General features: G+C 45.2%; 1 long non-coding RNA gene across 1 annotated transcript; it reads left to right on the top strand.

The window, feature by feature from the left end:
- Positions 1-404: 404 nt before the first annotated feature.
- LOC120097907 (uncharacterized) lies at positions 405-9,338 on the top strand. Its single transcript, XR_005495783.2, has 3 exons — positions 405-1,022; positions 7,821-7,943; positions 8,203-9,338. It is a non-coding gene; the product is annotated as an uncharacterized LOC120097907 (long non-coding RNA).
- The last annotated feature ends 7,457 nt before the right edge of the window (positions 9,339-16,795 follow it).

The following is a 16,795-nucleotide window of genomic DNA, read 5'->3' as shown; positions in this document are numbered from 1 at the left end:
GGTTTTATTTATTCCTTACACTGTTTGCTTGTGTTTTCTCGTATTTCTTTAAGGGATTTATTCATTTCTCCTTTAAGTGCCTCTATCATATTCATAAAGGATCTTTATGAGACATTATGTGTCCACATGTAAGTCTGCACACCACATGTATGTATGGTGGCCAGAAGAGGGAGTCAGATCCCCAGGAACTGGAGTTACAGACCTCTTGTAAGCCACCATGTGGAGTTTGAGACTTGACTCGAACCTGAGTCCTCTGAAAGAGTAGCCAATACTCTTAACCACAAAGTCATCTCTCCAGCCCTCATTTGGAACTTTCAGAAGTTAGTTACTATAACGATTCTTTATGAGGAGAGTTCTCAGTATAATTTAGATATTCCCTTTCATTTCCCTCACTGCATCTCTGTTACCCAGCAATGCCAAAATGATGCAGTTTGTAAAGCCAGAGTCTCATTGAATGTATAAGCTGGACACATGCTCAACCAAGACTCATGCTCTTATGTTGACGTGAGCCAATGGATTCCTGTGGGAGCAGGTCTAGGGCTTGACTGACAGACCTCCATATTTTATTAGAATATTTATTCTTTTAAGATGATAGATGCCAAAATAAATATGGATGGAAGAAAGGAAGACCAACTCAGAGGGAAGGACGCATAGTCCCCTATACCTTAAGCATGTCAGTCTGGCAAGCGACTCTCAGTTTTCATACAGGCAGAACTACTGTCATTCAAATGTGAAGACACTGTGCCTTTACTGTTGTTTATATTCTTTTAACATATCATTTTGTGCACTTTATTGTTAACTTGAAGTATTTTCTTTATAAAATTTTTCTTTATTCAAACTAAGGATGAGCTTCTGAGAATCCCGTGACTGGAGTGTAGACTATAGATGCTTCGTTGGAATGAACACGGATTATCAGACTGCTTTGCAAACTGACGGTGTAGGCACTGACGTTGAGAACAGCCTCAGTTTATGTAACCTCGCCCGCCTGAGGCCCTGAAGTAAGACTTTGGGTGACTTAGAAGGTAAAGGTGTTTTATTTTGATTTACATCAGAAAGTGGACGGCACGGTACATTTCCCTGACCCTCTGTTTTATATTTGTCTTTTATTTGGGGTCATCTCTGTCCCTAAATTATCTGAGCAGGTGCTTCTTGTGTCCTTGGTTAACTAGGACTTCCATAGGAATGTCCTTGTTGCTGTGACCAAATACCTGGTCAAAGCTACTTAAGGGAGGAAGGGCTAACTTGGGATTTTATGTGGGGGGGGGGGTGGGGGGGTGGTACTCCACCACAGTGGAGAAGTCAATGTGGCCGAGGCATCAGGAATGTTCAAGGGTGGATTTTTCTGTGATGCTGATCAGAGAACACTTCAGTCCCTAGTACTCTCCTCCAGCCAGCTGGGAGGTCCCAAAGATTTCACAACCAGCTGGTTCTCAGGGCAGATACAGGAGCCTGTGGGGGACACATTCAAACACATTCATGGAGAAGCGGGTGACAGTGCCAACTGCGAGTTCAGCTGGTGGTAACACATCGGTTTCTTTGTTTTGAGAGAACGTCATGGCAGTGACCTTTGGGGAAGCCAGGGGTGAGGGGCATACCTGAGGTCTCTACATCATCTTCGTGGTTCTCCTGTAAATCTGAAGTTATTCTCGACTAGGTTTATTTCTAAAAATGCATCAAAGGCTGAGCAGTGACCTCTGTCATCCCAGGAATCAGGGGACCGGGGTGGGAAGATTGTAAGTCTGAGCAGCTTTTCGAGACACTGTCCAAAAGCAATCAACCAACCAACCAATCAATCAAGCAAGCAAGCAAGCAAGCAAGCAAGCAAGCAAGCAAGCAAGCAAGCAAGCAAGCAAGCAAATAGGGATGGAGGGAGGGAGAGAGGGAGGGAGGGATAGAGCTCAGTGCTGGAGTGCTCTTGTCGTGAATGAGGCTCTCAATTCAATCCCTAACACACACAGGGGAAAGGCACTGGTGTGAGTGCAGTGGTACCTGTCTGAAATCCCAGCTACTTTACTTGGGAGGCTGAAGCAAATGGATTGCTTGAGCCCACAAGTTTGAGGACAGCCTGGGATGAAGGTCATCCTCCTGTCTCTACGGTAGTTTCCAGCCTATCTACCAGCTAAAGCAGGCTTTCCCGATTCCATCCCCAGAGCCCTGCCTGGGGATTTCACCATCAGTGATCAGAGCCCTTGCTTTCCTTGGCTCAGTTTCAACTTTGGACCTGAGCTCGGAGCTAAAATCCTGGTCCAGGAGAGAGAAAAGTCAAGCAGAGGACTCGCCCTCCTTGAGTGTATTCCACCAATGTATTTCAAGTCAGGATATAGTCACAGTGTTTGAGCTCACTGTGGTAAAGTGACCTGAGGAAGAACAGGAAAGCTATGAGGCATTTCGAGAAGGCAGAAGGAGGGTTTGTCTGCCCCATACAGTATCAATCTATTTCTGTAAATAGAACTGGTTGTCAGGGGGAAGGGAGTGAAGCATAACTGTGATTGGCCGTAGGGTTTCTTTTGGGTGTGGTGTAGGTATTGTGGAGTTAAATAATGGTGTTAATAGAAAAACTTTGAATGTACCAAAAAAATACCTCTGAACTGAATTCTTTTCAAGGGTGGATTTTACTGGATATGGGTTCTGTTGAGAGTGAGTACACACACAGGAGACAAAAAAAAGCATCCTTTCAAATGTGTTTCTTAGGTAGGGCTGGAGAGACGGCTCAGTGGTTAGGAGCACTGACTGCTGTTCCAGAGGTGCTGAATTCAATCCCAGCAACCATATGGTGGCTCACAACCATCCGTAGTGGGATCTGATGCCCTCTTCTGGTGTGTCTGAAGATAGCAACAATGCACTCACATGCATAAATAAGTCAAATTCGTTTCTTGACGCTACACCAACCCCCAAAACAATGCCTTGACCTAACTCTTTTTCTTTGGCTAGAAGCGAGCTGGGTTCTGGCTCATTTCTAGTCCCACTGAGCCTGAATTAGGACCCACCTTATTAATTCCACAGCTAACCAAAAAGTGCATCAGGCAATCAGTTAGTGCGTGACCCAAGAGAAGCTATTTGACGCCTTGTTCTTCTTTCTCCAGCTATACAAAAAGACAGCCATTATCCATGTTGGCTACTGAGAGGACAAGTTACTTACTGGAAATCGTTCCAGCATGGGTTAAAGGCTGGGAAAACGGTGGTGAGCGTTCTCATGGTTCATTCATTCAGCAACAAAATCGCGCGTTGTCTCGGGTCTGTGCCGCTGTCTGTCCCAGTAGGTGATAGGCAGGATCTGGCTCCTACTTCTAAACTGTGTGCTGTAACAACAGGGCAAAACACACTGCTTGGGGCTGTTGAAATGGTTTAGCCTGTAACAGCTCTTGTTACCCAGCCTGAGGACCTGAATTTGATACTTGGGACCCACACATGCACAATGAAAGAACAGCCTCCTGCAAGTGACCTCCTATGCAGGAACACTTATGCACACACACTGACACACACACACACACACACACACACACACACACACACATACAATTTAAAAAAATGTACAAAATAAGTTTCACAAATCATGCACCACTGTGTGTAGTGATTTACATGTAATCCTAAAAAATTCCTCATTATCTTCTTTACTTCAGAAGGAAGTGCGCCCTTGAGATCTCCACTGTCGTGACATAACAGGTGTCACGATGGGCTAATGTGGATCCGCTGGGTCTTTCCTGGGATGTTGGGAGGTGTCTCCGTGGCTTCGTCCTCATGAACACTCCCAACCGTTCTTGTAGGAGAATGAAGATAAAGGTTGACGAAGATCAACAGGGTCCGTTAGCCGTTAAAGGAAAAACCTTAGACGAGACCATTCTAACAGAGTTTAGTCAAACAGAAAAACAAAACCAAGAAAAGTTCACAAACCTGGTTCCGCTCAAACTGAAAAGTGGTTTCAAAATGCTATGAGCCCCACGTTGTGCTGGCTGTGCTTAGGTGCAGAGAAAGGAAAGCAGTGTACAGGAAATGCCTGACCGTGTACCACATCTGGACATGGCTTGACAGCCTTCAGCCTACGCTGGGCTGAGGCCCTAGGACTCATACAAGAGCATCCTCTCCAGTTATGTTGCAGGTTTACTTGTTAAGTCAGGTTAGAGTTCACTGTACACTTGCTCTGATTTGACATTATCCCACACAGAGAGAACCAGGCCTTAAGGTCTTAGGCATTAAAGACTTGGATTCCCAAGTCTCCGAGAAAGACCGACTAGCCCAGTGAGGGCTTTTGTTTTTGTTGTTGCTACTGGTGTGGTTTATGTCTGTTTGTTTTGTTTTATTTGTGAGACAAGGTCTCACTACAGCACTGGTTGGTCTGTAACCCACTATGTGGACCAGGCTGGAATTCACCAACATCTGCCTACCTCTGCCTCCTGAATGCTGGGATTAAAGGCGGGTGCTACCACGCCCAGCCATTGACCGTTCTTGATGCCACTCTGTAGGATGCATCTCCTATGGGAGGGGTCCTGGGGATGCTGGGGGCTGGGTCTCACCATAGAGCTTTAGCTCCTATTCACACCACTATGTTACTTTATGCATTGGTCTCCCCTCCTCAAGTACATTCTGAAGTCTGTTTAAACAGTTGAATCAATCAAGGTGTAGCCAGCCAGAAAAAATGCTTCAGGAGAGTCTCATTTCTTTGGTTGGAAACACAACCTGGACACCAGTCTTTAAATTCTCTCTCCTCTAAGAGTCTGTGTGCATATGAGTTTGAGAAGCACCCCAGGCTCAAGGAACTGAGCAGAGATCTGGAAATGCACGCACACGCATCCAGAAACACACGGGCACACTGGACTCAATGTCTTGATACGTGCCTGTTCCATATAAAAATACCATTTGATGACTTCATCCCTTATTGTGTAAAAGGTTACAGGGGTGAATGCTTCCAAAGAAAAGGGCTTCTGACTCATGGGATGATCCAGTTAAAAGGAATGGCTGGAGGAAAAGTCAAGGTTTAATTTATAAATGAGCTCTGTGCTGCACTTTCCCCCACAGTTCCTATGTTGCAATTTAAATCACATAATGGATTGCCAGCGATGGCAACATACATCCCTTCGGGGATCCGGCTCGAATTGTTGGTTGACTCTTGATTAAGGACTGAGGGTGACATAAATTAATCAAAGGTACAAATCGAGTGCTGTCGGAAAAGCAGCCACTCCTTGGCTGGTCTCCTTATTCTGTATCACAAAACCATGGTTTAGAGCACAGCCACAACTCATTGGACCTGTGGATTATACAAAAATTGTGGGGTTTTTGTTGTTGTTGTTTTTGGGTTTTGTTTGTTTGTTTTAAGACAGGTCTTCCATGTAGCCCTGAGTGGCCTGGAACTCATTAATAGACCAGGCTGGCCCAACTTCATGAATCCTGCTCTCTGCCTCCTAAATGTTGGGATTAAAGGCATGCATCGCCACACCCCACAAGAAGCACCCCAATTCCCACTACCCAAGTATAATACGAAAGCACACAGCTCTACTGAGTCATAGTTTAACCTAAAACTCCATGTGGTAAGCTATGATACTTATACCAAAAGATGGTGATGTTGATGGTGGTGATGACGATGATAGTGTTGCTGGTGGAGGTGATGCTGCTGCTGCTGCTGGTGTGTGTGTGTGTGTGTGTGATGTGTGTGTCACAATGATAATCATCACAATTTAAGTACCCATTGTCTGCCAGACTCCATCCTTGGCACTGAAAACCTTCATCTAATTTTCCAAAGGACATCTAAAAGGGAGCCCTTTGTGGAGGGAATTAACTCATTTCTTCTTCAAGGTCACACTGAGAAAATCACATGCTATGTCAAGGTCTAGCCTTGCCTCTCTCTAAAGCACTTTCCTGTAGATCCTGCACACTCTGGTGCCAACCAATGAGCTGCAAACACTCTCAGATTCAGAGAGTCACCCACATAACCCATTGGAAAACCCAAAGATAGGGCTTTAGGAAGATCTGGAGGTTTGCTTTTTTGCTTATGGTGATAAATCTCTGGCATTGGGCAGTCCATCTTCCTGTTGACATCGGAGCCTCTGTGATGGGAAAACATGTTCATGTTTGGTGATGACGGTTGCTATTAATTTGTTTTTCAAATAGTCAACTCTGGAATATATTAAATAAAAAGGGAAGGTTTCATGGTAACACATTAAATAAACAGATAAGGAAGTGGGAACATCTGCCCCCACCACCACCACACGGCCCTCTTTGCTTTGTTTGCATATGGTGGAGGAGAACAACAGTAAACTGGTCTCTTACTGGGGTGGGGGGCAGGCAGGAAAGTTGCTGATGGAAGACAGATGTTGGGAGTCTTCATTTTGTTGGTTTGACTTTGGACCTGTGGAAATGCTTTGTATGATTACAAAATGAAAGCAAACCAAAATTATTCCAGATAATTCTCTGAAAATAGAAAAGTTTATCTTGGTTTTTTTGGAGGTGGGGTGGGGCTGAAAAGAAATAAAAAGCAAAGCAAAATAACGAGCTGTTTAAGAGTCACAGGTGAGCCACAGGGATTTCAGAGCACCGGAACTCAAACATTTAGCCCTAGGGGCCAGGGCTTTGAGGGTCAAGCGACTGTAAACAGATTTAAAACTGTGTGTGTTAGGTTTGTGAGTCACGTTTATTGTAGATGATGTTGATATAACCCATCTGAAATATGTACGTGTGCTTGCATGTGTGTGTATGTGTGCGTGCACGCGGATAGACAATTCTGTCAGTTATTGGTTGGAAAGCCATCTTGTCTGCTAAAGAAGCTGCAGTCACGAAACTAAACAACATGTGGGAAACTTAGGGCACTAAATGTAAGTCGACAGCATTGATGTGAACATGATGGACCATTGAAAATTCCACGAATGAGAAAGCAAAGAACATCCCCAACCATTTGGTCCAAATTCCAATTTCCTTAAGCATTCTGTAACATGAGTTGCCTACTGTGATGTGGGCCCTGAAGCACACACCGTTCAAGCATAGGCGGACTGCCTGTATCCTTGGCCATGCAGTGTATCTATTGAGTACCAGTTTTCTTTCTTTTCTTTCTTCTTTCTTTCTTCCTTCCTTCTTTCCCTTTCTTAAAGATTTACTTACTTATTTTCTATATATGAGTACACTATAGCTGTCTTCAGACACACCAGAAGAGGACATCAGATCACATTACAGACGGTTGTGACCCACCATGTGGTTGCAGGGAATTGAACTCCGGACCTCTGGAAGAACAGTCAGTGCTCTTAACCGCTGAGCCATCTCTCCAGTCCCAAGTATCAGTTTTTTTCATTGACTATTGTTTTAGGGTTATTGACCTTCTTTTCTACGACAGAATTTGGCTGGCTGGATCTTGTGTAGGTCTTGTGCAGGTAACTATAGCTGCCGTGGGTTCATGAGTTCATGAGTGTGATAGCCCCCTTGTGCAGGAGGTGGGTTAATGAGTGTGATGGCCGCCTCATGTCCAGGAGATGGCATTTCACTTCTGACTCTTCAACACTATTCGCCTCCTCTTCTGTGATGCTCTCCAAGCCTTGGTAGGCTTGGGGGAAATTGATGCACATGTCTATTAGTGCTGAACCCAACCTCATATCCTCAGCACTTGGACCAGTTATGCACCTCTGTATCGATGGCTGCTGTTGCAGAAGGAAGCTTCTCTGATGAAGGCTGACAGCAGTCTGGGTCTATGGGTATAAGCACAAGGATTTAGAGGGCAATTTTACAAGATGTGCATTTAGCAAAATAACAATAGCATGTTTTGCTCTAGGTCCTATGACGTCCCTGGCTCTGAGGTTTGTTTTTGCTTTTTGTCATTATTGTTTTGCTTTGTTTTTGGCCAGGAGGATAGTACCAGGAGGATGACCAGAGAGGAGGCAGCCACCCATAGCAGATGTACTGTGATTGTGCCAGAGGCAGACCTTGCCTGGCAGACTGGTGCTGTAGCATGCAGGGACCAGAGCTGGGTAAGAGCATTGATGTCTTTTCTCCCCTAGCAAGAGAAACCTGGATTCTAAACTGTCTCCGTTTCAGTTTTCTTTTTATCCCTGAAATGTGCGTTGAGTCCTCTTAATGCCCTCCTCACCGGTGGATATTGTGTTAGAGATGCTGGAGAATAAGGACATTGAAAAGCTGATAAAATGTAGAGCTTCTTGTAACTTAAGGATTAAGAGATCCAAACTCTCCATTTTACTTGGAAATGTTCAAATTTCTGTCCACCCTCAGGTAGGAGAAACCACGGGGATGAACACATTTGCGATTGAGAGTGATACAGGTAATTTATGTTCCTCATCAGAACCCGGGCTAGACTTGGGGATTTGATAGAACTGACTTTGTGTAGTGAATTTTGAATGTATTTTTGAGTAAGCGAGCAGGCATTTGCCTCTAGAATAAAGAAGACATTAAGGCTGTGGGTGTGGCTCCTGTGTGGGGCTCTCATGTGGAATGCTTGAAATGCAAACCTACGGAAGGAGCGAGATCCCTCAGAGCCTGTGTTTTACGAAGCACAGATATCAACGCCAATGCTCACAGCCACTTCAGGACTAATTCCCTGTAGGTTCCCCCAGCGATTTATTGGATCAGTCTGGAGATTTGCAAAGTGGATTTTATTCTATTCATCTTCTGGCTCTTAATCCCCCTCTACACCCAACGTGTCACGTCTCAATTTGATATTTCAGGACCTCTATATAAGTCATCAGAGCTTAGCGGGAGTCAAATCAGACAAAATAAACGGGCTAACTGCTCAGTCCCAAATTTGACTTCAGTTGTTATGGGGTTAGGGAAAAAACCACGGAGCAATTTATAACTAACCTGTCTGCTTGGTGAGAGACTCTGATGTCCGGCAAACCCTCCCGGGCATACTTAACCCACCTCAAATGACACATGGGGAAAATGCCCGTTCTTTAACAAACAACTACATGAAAACAATTCAAAATGTAAACATGGAGGAATATCAACCGCACATCCCACTGGATTTTGTGAAGAGGGAGGCAGGCTGTGGTGGGAGTTCCTCACCAAATTCAAAGCTCAGAAAGGGAGTTAACCTCTGAAACATGAAGGTAGCACTACTTCCTGGAGAGAACTAGAGTGAAGAGTTGGAAAGTGGAAGAAATCGTGTTTCCCTAACATCACCCTCTTTGAGGTTCACCAACATTTCTAGAACTTTCTATTTCTGGCCTGGCTCCTTGTGTTACTGGCTATGCTGTGAATTTATCTTGTTCTGCCCTGGGCATACAAAAGTTCCTATAACTTCTCTATTCTTCGTGTATGTGCATGTATACAGGTGTTCTAGTGAGTATGTGGACACATGTGCATGTGTGTGCATACCTGCGTGTGTATGTACACACATGCCTGCATGTTCCTCTGTGTGCAACTGTATATATATATGTTTGTGCATGTATGTGTCCACATGCAATGCATGTGTGTGCTTATGTGTGTGTGCACGTGCATGTGCACATGCATGTGTGCACATGTGTGCATGTGTGTGTGTGCACGTGCACACATGTATGTGTGCATAGGTGCATGTGTGTAGTATATGTGTGTACATATGTATATGTGTACATATGTATGTGTGCACGTGTGTTTTGTCAGTTGGAAGTCTGAGGTTAACATCATATATCTTCCTCAATTTTTCTCCACCAGCTCTCTTACTGGAACCTGGTGCTCACCTATTTGGCTGGGCTGGCTAGCTAGGGAAACAGCTTCTAGCCTTACAGCTGGGTCTCATGGGGGCATTTCCTCAACTGAGGCCCCTTTCTCTGTGATAACTCCAGCTTGTGTCAAGTTGACACACAAAACCAGCCAGTCCACCAGCTCTCCTCTTTTCTTCTAGTTGTTTTGTATCCTTGTTTCACCTTGGCCTTTCTTTACTTTGAGATGCTAAAGGCACACTGTGTGGTGCACAGGACAGATTTTGTTGCAGTGGCAAACAAGCACATTTAATGGCTTCTGAAAACAAACATCATCCTGTAGGTCAGCTGTGACTCAGTTGTGTACCACCTGAACTTTGGGGGCCCCACCAGTCTCCCAAAACTTTGGATAAATTTATCACGTCCTGTGGCTTCCAGGAGAGGCCGGTTGGAAAAGCTGTGGTCATTTTGGGCATCTGTCATAAAGGACAGCAGGATACAGAACTGTCTCATCTGAGGCTGGTGTGATTCCATGTGGCTGCTTCCCATTGGTGAAGGCACATGATATGGGCCAAGGCTAAAGTCAAGGGGGTAGGGAAGTCCACTCTAGTTGGGGATATAGACCAGAAACATGAATACTGACTGGAGGACAACAGAATCTACTCTGAGTAGGAAGAAGCGGGGAATGAAAATGTCTAGGTTCTTTTGAGAAAGAAAAGTAAAATATTTCTTTGACTTTTAATGTGGTAGCAATGAATACTTCTTCAACTTTAGAGCCTTAACGTTTCTGGAGAAGGCAGCCATGTAAAAAGCCAGTAGTCACCATGGAGATAGCTGGGGTGTATTGCCCAACTACCATATTATAGGTATTCACACAACTCAGTAACCAGTACCCATTTTGGCTTTTTGGGGAAAAAAAGTTTGAGAAAAAATTTATGACTATAATTTATAACTGCTGGCTAGAGCTTTCTCTCCACATGGCCAAGAAAGCCAAGTCTGTGTTCCCGGAGTGGTATTGTAGAGGAGTGGGGTGGTAGAGTGGGGCCGGGTGAGGTGGGGTGGGGTGGACCCATTGCCTGTCCATGCTGCTGTGCTCCTGTATGTCTTGTCCCTCCTGATTCCCGTTGCCAATGTGGGTGTCACTGCCCCCTCCTCCCGATGAGATCCTTTGCATCCATTCCGGCAACCTGGTAAATACCCATATCTCCTTTGAGATGTTGCCTGTCAACTTCTGTTTTGTTTCCCACCATGTTTAGCTCACGGGACTTTTGAGGCTGGCAGGCTTTAAAAGTTCTACACATCATCTTAATCAGAATTTCCATTGTCGTGAAGAGACACCACTGTAGCGTGAATCCCGCACTACCACTGGCATGGCACCAGCGGGCCAGCCTGGCCTCTTCTCATCCTGCAGACTCTCTGACCCCAAAATATCTTCACCTTGCTCGCTAAGTTCCCACGGCGGGTCACTGCCACACCAGCCCACACTTCCAAATTCCTGTAGCTGGCTGGGGTGCCCCACCACCATACCTTTTTCTGTGGCACCCAGCTGAGTCACCGCACGAAGGAAAACACCACAGGATCTTAGTATAGAATCACCAGGTAACACAATCGCTGAGAGTGGCAACTAGCATCCTAATTTGTAAGCCGTTCTAAGTTAAATCCTACAGTAGTGGGTCCCAATGGATCCGCCACCTGAGTGGCGCGCGCGCGCGCGCGCGCGCGCGCGCGTGTGTGTGTGTCACTAGCTACATCTTATCCTCCAAGCTCTCCCATCCAAAAGCCCAGCACTTTTCCCTTTTTCTTCTCTTATGCTCTCCAAACCGGAAGTCCCGCCTACCCCTCACCCAGTGATTGGTTCCTAGAAATCCTTATTCATTATGGGAAGGTTCGCAGAAAGTCACCTGTGTATGTGATTCACTCCTTGTCCCAAGCAGCCCTCTTGGGGGGAGCGGAATTAGTGTTAAGATACAAACACGACCTGGGCTATCCACAACACACCATGACCAAGGCAACTCTTATAAAGGAAAGCATTTAATTGGGGGCTGGCTTACAGTTTCAGAGGTTCAGTCCATTATCATCACGTCAGGAGACATGGCAGTATGCAGGCAGACATGGTGCTGGAGTTGCTGAGAGTTCTACCTCTTGATCAGCAAGCAGCGGAAGGAGACCGTGTGCCACACTGGATCTGGCTTGAGCATATGTGAGACCTCAAAGCCCAACTCCAAATGAACACATTTTCTTCAGCAAGGCCACACCTATTTCAACAAGGCCACACCTCTTAATAGTGCCATCCGCTGTAAACAATCATTCAAACATATGATTCTGTGGGGGCCATACCTACTCAAACCACCGCGCACATGCTCAAAAATCTTCAAAACGATTCAAGGTTCAACTGCCATTTTACTTCTGTAAGGTTGAACCAGTGTGAGATAAGGAGGGACAGGAGGTACGGACCTCTTCGGAAGCAATGACAACTCTTGTGATTAGCCTGTCTTCTCTTAGCTGGGGTGACTTAGCTTTTCTAGAAGCCTTTAAATATAGTGTATATGGAACAGGTTTATGGTATAATCCCTTTGCTTTCGTTATTGGTGAAAGAAACTCATTTTGAGGTGGATGAAATCACACTCCACAGTTAACAAAGATAAGAAAAGGAGAAAGAAGGATGTTTTCATATTCGGGAACTGTCCTCCCTCCCTCAGTTAACCAGCTCTTCCCCGAAATAAATTTTAAGCGAAAAGAATGGAAAAGGAGAACTTTATTAGTTCTCTGGCCTGCTGAATAACAAAAGCGTCAGACTACGTAGCTTATAAATCTTTATTTCACAGAGTTTAATCTGAGATTAAAGCACCATGAGATTTACTCTCTGGTGAGGGCCACCTCCTGCTTCCAAGTTTGACCCCTTTCTGTGTCCTTGCAGGGAATAGGTGCCAAGAGAGCTCTCTGGTCCCCTCTCATAAGCTGACAGTATTCCCATCCTTGTGGGCTCTACCCTGAGCTCCCCAAGGCTTTACCTTAGTATCATAAGATGGGGTGGAGGTAGAGACACAAGCTTTCAGTTTGTGTTGGGGACCTTTGGGCATCTTAGTAGCGGTATGGAGAAAGCTTGGGTGGAACCAAACCACACAGAATCTCTAACTTGGGATTACCTGGTAGGTAGTGGACGGGTGGGTGGCTTTGGCTGTGGGAGCCAGTAGTGATTAGGGATTTTCAGTTCTTATTCCTTTGTCTAGAGAAAACTCAGGAAAAAAGTTTGGAGCAATGTTTCTCAGCCTTCCTAATGCTGTGACCCTTGACACAGTTTCTCACATAAAATTATTTCATTGCCACTTCATAACTGTAATTTTGCTACTGTTATGGCTTGCAATGTAAATGTCTGATAAGCAGGATATCTGATGTGCGACCCCTGTGAAAGGGTCGTTTAATGATATGTGGCCCCTGCTGATGTGTTTGACACTCTTAAGGGGTTGTGACCCACAGATTGAGAGCCACTGATTTAGAGGAAGGATGTTCGTCTCCTCCTCTTGGAGCTAGATCCCTATCTGTAGCTGTAACAAAATACTTGAAGTAGTCCACTGACAAAGAGGACATGTTTGTTTGGAATCAGAGTTTCATAGCCTACAGTCCACAGTTACTCGTCCCTGCTGCTCTGGGCCCAAGGAAGCATAGTGCATCCTGTCAGGCATATGTGGAGGTCTGGGCAGTAAAACAGGAGGCAGAGAGTAAGATCACGCCTCATTTTGTGGCCTAACTTCCTTCTTCTACTAGCCCCACTTCCTTCTGTTTTGTTTTGAGTATTTGACATGCTAGAGATGAAAACTAGGGCCCTGGGCATGTTAGGCACGTGTCCCACCTCTGAGTTATCCCTGAAAGCCACCAACTCCCTGTCTCCCGTCAGCACCATGAGCTGACAGCCAAACCTTTAGCCTATGGGCCTTTGGGTGTACATTCTAGAACCAACCCAGTGATCCACGATGACAGGGAGGCTCCTCTGGCTTCTCTGGTGCTCAAGTTTGGCGTGTTGAGAAATTCAGTCTGTGTGGATCATGTGGACATGCTCAGGGATCATGATCCCTGTTAGGAAAAGGCCAGCGAAGTGTAGACATTTTTCCCTCTTCTCTATCCATCCTGCCTCTGACTAGGCTTCTACCAGTCACAGAGCTTCTACCTCACAGTTGAGCACTGGAAAATCAAGTCCTATGACTCATAATGAGAGCCATGCACACAGACTGCCTCCCCTCCCCCACGTCTACACACATGACTGAACTGGGTAAGGTATCTGGGCTGCATGGTTTTCTCTCTCACTTCTCAGGCCTGTGGTGTGTGAACAAATAGTACCCATTAGCGGCATCATCACCCAGGAGCAGTGAACAGACAGGAAACTCTCACTGTTTCCTTTCCCAGCTTCCACACCCAGGGAGACAGGCGGCTGTTAGGATCTTTGCTGACTCGTGACTGTCCCCAGCTCCTCATGACCTCATAGCATGAGAATAATATGGGTCCTGACTGAAGACCACAAAGAGACAGCTCAGACTGCATCACACACACACACACACACACACACACACACACACACACACACACACACGATGGACAGAAGTATGCTCGGGTGTTTCTGTCCGTTATTTCTGGGTTCTGAGACTAAAAGGAAACTCTCACTTCTTTTTCATGTCTCTCAGCTTGGAGTGCCTTCTTTTTCACTGAACTTGCTTCCAAGGGGCCTTTGTTGTTTCTCGAGTTACATTCACTCTCAAAAGGCAAAGATTCGCTGCTTCTTTAGCAACGTTTTGCAAATGTATGAAGATGCGTTAAGAGTTTTAAGTCATTCATGATTGCATACACTTGTAACCTCAGAACCTGGGAGACTGAGACAGGGGGATTGTGCTAAATTCAAGACAAGACTCTTTTGGATATCTATCTATCTATCTATCTATCTATCTATCTATCTATCTATCTATCTATCTATCTGTCTATCCATCCATCCATCCATCCATCCATCCATCCATCTATCTATCTATCTATCTATCTATCTATCTATCTATCTATCTATCATCTATTTATCCACCCATCATCCATTTTTAGACATCATTTATTTTACGGGCTTAATTGTGTGCATGCATGTTTGTCTATGGATGAGTATGTGTACATGGGTGTGGGCAAGGCCAGAGGCATCAGCTATCACTGGAGCTGAAGTTATGGGCAGCTGCGAGACCCAGTGTAGGTGCTGGGATCCCAACTTCTGCAAGGGCCATACGTGCTCTGAAACCACTGATCCATTTCTCTGGCCCCAATTAAAGAACTTGTCTTGAAAAACAAAAACAAAACAAATGCACACACAAAAAACAGTTCATACACTGTTCCAGCAGCTCTCTGTAGTAAATGGATATGTCTCTTGTTGGATAATAGATGCATTCTGGTGCATAGATCCCAGGGTCCCAGGAAATTGAGTGGGTGGTTTGACGTTTCATCAAGAGGCAAGGCTTATTCTATTGTTCTTATTCTTTTTGAACTCCGGATCAGTGTGCCATGTGGATGTAGTTTGACCAGTGGTCTGGAAAGTTCCCGTATATGAAAACTAGGTGTTTAAAAAAAAGAAAGAAAGAAAGAAACCAAACCATAGTTCATTGAGTACTTTAACATAAAACGACTTTTCCGCTTACGAAAATAAAAAGGGGAACTGCCCTGTGTTTGAAACTAGACTGGGAAGGAAAAAGTGTGATTCTGAAGAATTTCCTCCAGGTGTAAACGTAGCCCAGGAAATCAAAGATAACTGGTGGTCCGTCATACACGGGGGCGTGCCTTATTCATAAAACGAAGGGCATAAAACTGTGAAATCGGGAGTGACCCCCTGTGTGCATAGGGCATTTTTCTCATATGTTTTTCAAATATGTGCAACTGCCCACCACTTACATATTCTATTGATAGAGTTAGTATAGAAAAAGGAAATGCTTATATTGACCAATCTAGTGGAATTGATGATTTAACACATCATAATAAAAAGACACAACGTACATAAAATTTATATCCATAAATATTACATGGTAGGCAAAAATCTATAAAATTTTTCTTTTGTGTGTGTGTATGTGTGTGTGTGTGTGTGTGTGTGTGAGAGAGAGAGAGAGAGAGAGAGAGAGAGAGAGAGAGAGAGAGAGAGAGGAGGGGGAGAGAGAGAGAGAGAGCGCGCAGGCTGTGCGTGCTGCTCTGTATAATGATGTGGTGGTCAGAGGGCAACCTCAGGTGGGGATGCTCACCTTGCTACAAGCTTCTGTGCTTCTTCTGTCTCTCCCTGTCTCCCTGCAGGAGGATGCTGGGATTACGGCTGGGTACTGTGTTTAACTTGTACATGGCTTCTGAGGATGTAGTCCCAGGCCCTCAGTTTTATAAGGCAAATGCCTTATCCACTGAGCCATCTTCCCAGGCCCCTGAAAACTTGCCTTTCTAGTGGGCATTCCACAAACATTTAATGCATCTTACGCATCCCGTGTGCTTGAGCTTGTGCGGGATGCAGTGTTGGTGCATCCAGTTAGACACGGGAAGATTCTGATGAAGACAGTCAAACACTATCGGTAAATCTTGCTCCTTCCGAACTGGCACGCTCCTCATCCTCAATGAGTTTGTGGCCTTGTTGGTAAGCTTTTGAATATGTGAGCATTTAATAGACCAAGCTGAGCTCTAGAAGGAACTATATTAAATATTTGCAGGTGCTGACATACAGGACAGAGCAAAGAAGGGTTTGGGTGGTCGAGTTAGAAAGGGGCTGAGGTAAGGAAGGAAGTTTTCACATCGGAACCTTAAGGAGTGTAAGACCTGCTATTTATCTGGCCGCTGCCTGGATGGGACTGTATTTTGGCAATTTTCCTAGTCATCTATTACTCCAGTAATGTTGAATAACAAGTAATCTCCTCTGTCCCAATGGCTTACATCACAAACTATTTCTCTTCTTCGTATGGCTGAGGATTGGCTGGGATTCAGCTGATCTTGGCTCAGCTCCTCCGGGCAAAGCTCCCAGCTACAAGTCTACTTTGGGCTCGCTTCACAGAGTTCCTCTAGGAATTGGCACCACCTGGGGCATGTCCTCTCCTGGCGATGGCAGAAGCACAGGAGGCTAGGTCTCATCCTGGAAGCATGTTGAAAACTTCTGCTATATTTCTTTCACATCGGTCGTTCAAAGCAAGTTCTAGGGCCAAGCCAAA

Source organism: Rattus norvegicus, chromosome 17 (genome assembly GCF_036323735.1).
Source record: "Rattus norvegicus strain BN/NHsdMcwi chromosome 17, GRCr8, whole genome shotgun sequence".
Taxonomy (NCBI): domain Eukaryota; kingdom Metazoa; phylum Chordata; class Mammalia; order Rodentia; family Muridae; genus Rattus; species Rattus norvegicus.
The sequence above is the reverse complement of the archived record's forward strand: the minus strand, read 5'-3'. Positions and strand labels throughout refer to the sequence as shown.